This window comes from Calidris pugnax, unplaced genomic scaffold (genome assembly GCF_001431845.1).
Source record: "Calidris pugnax isolate Ruff unplaced genomic scaffold, ASM143184v1 scaffold103, whole genome shotgun sequence".
Classification (NCBI taxonomy): domain Eukaryota; kingdom Metazoa; phylum Chordata; class Aves; order Charadriiformes; family Scolopacidae; genus Calidris; species Calidris pugnax.
Genome location: NW_015090990.1, coordinates 2,832,472 through 2,837,486, shown reverse-complemented (window position 1 = coordinate 2,837,486; position 5,015 = coordinate 2,832,472). Strand labels below are relative to the sequence as shown.

Sequence of the window (5,015 nt, the reverse complement as noted above, 5' to 3'; positions counted from 1 at the left end):
GATAACAGTCTGGGGGGGTGTTGGGAGGGGTGTTGGCTCCCCTGCAGCTGTGCCAAAACCACCCCCCGTCCTCCATCCTGGTGTGTGAGCACACACATATGCTTGCACGCTCACACCCCGGCGCCTGCGGACATTCGGATGTGTGGGCTGTGCCAGGCAGGGTGGGCAGAGCTGCTCACGCTCAGGGGGCACCACACAACCTGTGCCCCCCACCGTGGGGCACCCCTGTCCAGCGTGCACCCCAAAACACGGCATGACACTCACTGTGTGACACCCTTCTGGCAGTGCCTGCATGGACCTGGGTGTGCACGTGCATGTTTGCACACGCATCTGTGTATTCACCGATGTACATCTGTGTGTGCACATTTACGTATGTGCATTCACATGAGCTCCTGTGCCCGAGTTTGCACACACATATGTAGACACAAGCATGTTCATCCCCCCCAAACATGCAGGCACACACGCTTGTGCCTGCACACACGTGCACACAATGTGCACAGGCACATAGTCACAGGGGCACACGTGCGAATACAGCCATCCGTGTGCTCACGTGCCCGTGCACATGCACACTCATCTGTGTACACACGTCTGTGCACACACACAGGCATGTACATACACACACGTACGTCTGCACACACACATCTGTGCGCACATAGACACATCCGTGCACACACACACGCACGTACACACGTCTGCACACACATACATCTGTGCACACATACACGCATGTATGTGCACACGCATCTGTGCACGCGCCCGTACACGCACGCACACGCGCCAGGGGGCGCCAGAGACTACTTAAAGGGGCCGCCACGTCGTGTCGGGGTGGGTGCACCGCCCCCCTGCCCACCCGGACACCAGTGGGGGTCCTTCCCACGCCGTGCCCACCGCCCCGGGGCCCTGCTGCAGAGGGCACAGCCCCGGGTGATGGGGTCCGGGGGGAGTGGGGTGGGCGGGGGGCGGCTTGTATTCACATGGGGAAACTGAGGCTGACGAAGCCCCGTGTGTGTGTCCCCCTCCCTCCCCAGCCCCAGGACCTGGAGGCCCCCCCGGCACACGCCTTCAAGATGACGAGCTTCAAGAAGGTGAAGGCCTGTGGGATCTGCCGGCAGGCCATCACGCGCCAGGGCAGCACCTGCCGAGGTGAGCCGGGGGCACGGGCACACGTGTGTGCCACGGGGTCGGGAGAATGGTGCCTGCCCTCGCACCTTGCTGCTCTTGTGCACTGGTGCTTGTGCAGCAGGCCGCTGGGTGAGCATGTGTGGGCATGAAGTTGCTCGTGTGTGTGTGTGTGTGCACGAGCGGTGTCAAAGTCTGCGAGTGCCCTGTTGCTCACATCTGTGTGTGCATGCATGTGTGTGTGCGTGTACCTGCATGTGCAGCTGTGTGCACGGGGATGGGCACACGTGTCAGTGCCAACCTGCCAGTGCTGGAGGGGGAGCTTGTGTGTTTGTGGGAGCCTGCGGGGCGAGGGCAGCCCGGGGAGGTGCTCGCACGCGTGCATGTGGCTGAGCGTCAGATGCACACGCGTGTGCGACGGTCACACAGGCACGTGGGTCTGTGTGCGCGCGTGGGTGCCAATGGCGCCGGGCGGGACGCAGGCGGTGCCGCGGCCCCTCGCACGTGTGTGGTGCTGCCCAGCCCCGTGCGAGGGGCGGCCGCGGAAACGCGGGAACAATGCGGCTTCCTGCGCTGCGGGAAACGGCCCCGGGGGGAGCCAGGGCCACGCCACGTGGGGGACACCCGTGTCCCCTGGGCATGGGACCGGGTGGCTTTGCAGGGCTGCCCGGGCAGCATGGCGGTGTCACGTGTAGGTGTGCGTCCCCTGCAGTGGCAGACAGACGGACACACCGACGCATGTCCTGTGCCAGGGCACGGGTGTGAGCGTGCACCAGCATCGCGTGGGCAGGCGGGGGCACGGGCGCTGGCAGCACCCTGGTGGCACGCTTGTGCATGCCGGTGCACGTGTGAGGCCTCGTGAGATGTGTCTGTGCCCGGCTTCCCTTCACGCCGCCAAGCCCTGGGCAGTGGGGTTTGCACATACGCAGGCTCCCCGGCGCGTTGGCACCATTGGGGAACAGCGCGTGTGTAAGGGGTGTGTGCCCAAGTGCTGCAGGCGTGTGCATGTGGTGCCGTGCTGTGCCCGTGCCACTCCGTGTGTGTGGATATGCGTGTGCCAGGTGTGGGCATCCGTGTGCGCTTGTGCATGTCCTGGTGCCAAGGTTCTCCATGCTCTGCAGCGTGGGGTGCCACCCTCCGTTCTGCCCCCCACCATTGGGTGCCTGCAGGCTGCCCCGTGGCAATGCCCCCTTTCCTGCCCCCACTAACCCTGTGCCCCCTCTCCCTCCCGCAGGCTGCAAGCTCTCCTGCCACACCAAGTGCCAAGCCAAGGTAAGGCTAATGCCCTGAGTCGTGCCCATCCCTGTCTGGGGGGGCACTGGGTAATCAGAGGGGGGATGCCATGGTCTGTGCCAGCTGACCCCACCAGATGGGCATCCTCATGGGCTGGTGGCTGTGGGCTGGTCGTGGTGTGACTGGTGTCACCATTGGGTGAGGCTGGCAGTGCCACCCTGCTGCCTGGGTGCACATGCCCGTTGGGGTACGGGGACTGAGTTTTGGGGTGCAGCCCTGCTCAGAGGGGGCCGGGAGGGGTCCGTGCCCCACTGCCCAGAGCGGGATGCCCTTTGCCAGGGTGGGTGCTGCTGCGCGTGGGTGCTGTGTGCCACTGGCCGAGCGGTGCCGACAGCCCACACGCCAGCTGGGCACCTCTCCCAATATCCAGCACCGCCGGGGGCGGATCTGGCTGGCAGGAGGGAGCGGAGCCCAGGATGCCCAGTGGTGATACCCGCCTGTCCGCCTGCCGCGCTGGTGGAGGGGAACCCTACGGCAACTCAGGTTCTCCATCGAGCTGGAGGTGGGCATGGTGCCCGCTGCTGGGGCAGGGGAGGCTGCATGTTCCTGAATCCCTGGGGAGGAGGCATGCGTGCCAGCCAGCTCTGGGGCTGGCATCTCGGGCGGGAAGAGGCTGGCACACCCCAGGCGGGCAGCGTAGGCTGGGACATGCCCGTGCCCGTGCCTGGCTGGGCAAGGAGGGAGAGGAAGGGCCTGAGGGAGCCTGTCCCGGGGGCCAGGCACGCGTCGGGCATCGCAGCGTGCCGCAGCGTGGGTGGCGTTGCGGGGAAGGCACTGGGAGCAGCCGTGGCTGAGGTGTTGGAGGAGATGGAGGCTGCGGGCACACTCTGGGGACGTGCCCAGCACCCTGGGCCCTGAGCAGGCAAGGCAGAGGTAGCTGGGAGGCTTGGTGGGGCTGTGCCACCCTGGGGAACCCTATGCCATCCTAGGACCTGGTGGCAACCCCAGGACCCTGTGCCACCCTGGAGAACTCTGTGCCATCTTGAGGACTCTCTGCCACCCAAGGACCCTGTGCCAGCCTCAGCACCCTGTCCCACCTCGGGGGCCCTCTGCCAAAGATGCCCCGGGGTTGAGGCCAGAGGAGGTGGCTTTGCCTGGATGCCAGGGTACCACGGGGAGAGGTGAGGGGGGCAAGGGGTGAGGGGATGCCCGCAGTACGGCAGGCGGTGGTGGGGAGCATCTGCCAGTGGTTTCCAGGCAGGAGGGAGCGCCGGGAAACGCATGTGTCTGGGTGTACGCCCGGTGGGGATTCTCTGATGTCTGATAGAGGGTTGTGCACCAAGAAGGGGGAGTCACACCAGGGTCCCAGCATCTGGGTAGCCTGCACGCAGCAGCAGCTCGTGGCTCGCTCCCGCGGCCGGCTGCATTTCATTAGCCTCCGTCACCCTTCCCACGCTCGCTGGAAGCTGGAGCCGCCTCAGTGGGGCCGACTAGCCCAGGGCTGTGCTGCTGGGGGGTGCGTGCATGGGGCCAGGGCCAGGGGCCTTCTGCAGAGCTCCTTTGGGCCAGCGCCCAGGGAGGGGCTCCTCCGGCCGGGCAAGCGGCCAGCTGACTCACAAGCCGGCTTGTTATTGTAGGGTCTACAGGGAGGGCGCGTGTGAGGAGTGGGCTTGGCACGGAGCAAAACCAGCCTCTTGTCTACCTGAAGCCCCTTGCTTTTAACCCCTGCACCCCCAGAATACGTTGGGGTGGGAAGATGGGTTCACCCCCAAATTGCTGGCAGCTGCACCCCCCTCCCGCTTCCTCCTCGTGCCCTGGAGATGCTGCTGAGGACTTGGTGCTCCCCCCCACCTCCTGGCCCTGGAGCCTGTCCCACCGTGTTATTGGCAGCATCTTCCCCTTGGTCCCCATATTTACCCCCTCGGGACCTGCCCTGACCCCTTGTTCTGACCTCCCGGCTGCCCCCTGGCACTGCTGATTCCTGGCCAGCTGCCTCCTGGCCCAGCTCAGGAGAAACCCCCAGTGAAAAACCCCAAATGGACTGAGTAAGGTGGGAGGGGGGAGAAACAGGGGTGTGGGTGGGGGGTCTGGTGAGGTGTGAAGGGTTGAACTGAGGGTGCTGGGTGTGGGGTACCAGGAGATATCATAGATATGATGGGGATACAGGGTGGGAAATGGGGGTGTATGGGGGGGAGTATCAGGGAGGTGTGGACGTGCTGGGGACTGCCGTGTCCCCGGGGGGGGCGGCGAGGTGGTGAGCGGGCAGAGCTCTGCCAGGGAAGGCAGGACGTGCACCCCGGCAGTGACCTGCACCCCTCAAAGTGCTCCCCCTGCCCTGAAGGACAGCGGGAGGACAGCGGTGGGGCCCGTGCCCTGTGGTGGCAGCGATGCTGGCGGGGTGCCCGGCGCCCGTGGGCGGCTCTGGGGGGGGCCGGGGGCAGCCGCACACGCATCAGCTGGGAAGCACGATGTCGTTCCCATGCCCATGTAAGGTCCTTCTCGCGCCCGGCCCCTCCGCTCAGGGATTTTTCCTCGCTGAGCAAACCTCCCTCCCTCCCTCCAAGGGGGGGTGGACAGAAGGATGGACACTGGCGTGTACCCGACACCCCCAGCCTGCCCCTTCCTTCCCTCCCTGCACCAAAACTGCCTGACCAAAGTATAGG

The 5,015-nt window shown here is 65.7% G+C and overlaps 1 protein-coding gene across 2 annotated transcripts in view; it reads left to right on the top strand.

Annotated features, from left to right (window-relative positions):
- The first annotated feature begins 1,072 nt into the window (after positions 1–1,072).
- The window catches only part of TNS1 (tensin 1), a 65,358-nt gene continuing 61,415 nt past the window's right edge, over positions 1,073–5,015 (top strand). The window contains exons 1-2 of one of the 2 annotated variants that reach the window (XM_014954357.1): positions 1,073–1,143; positions 2,354–2,391. The gene's annotated coding sequence lies outside the window, so the exon portion shown is untranslated. The remainder of the gene's footprint in view (positions 1,144–2,353; positions 2,392–5,015) is intronic. The other variant, XM_014954361.1, reaches the window with a different exon arrangement.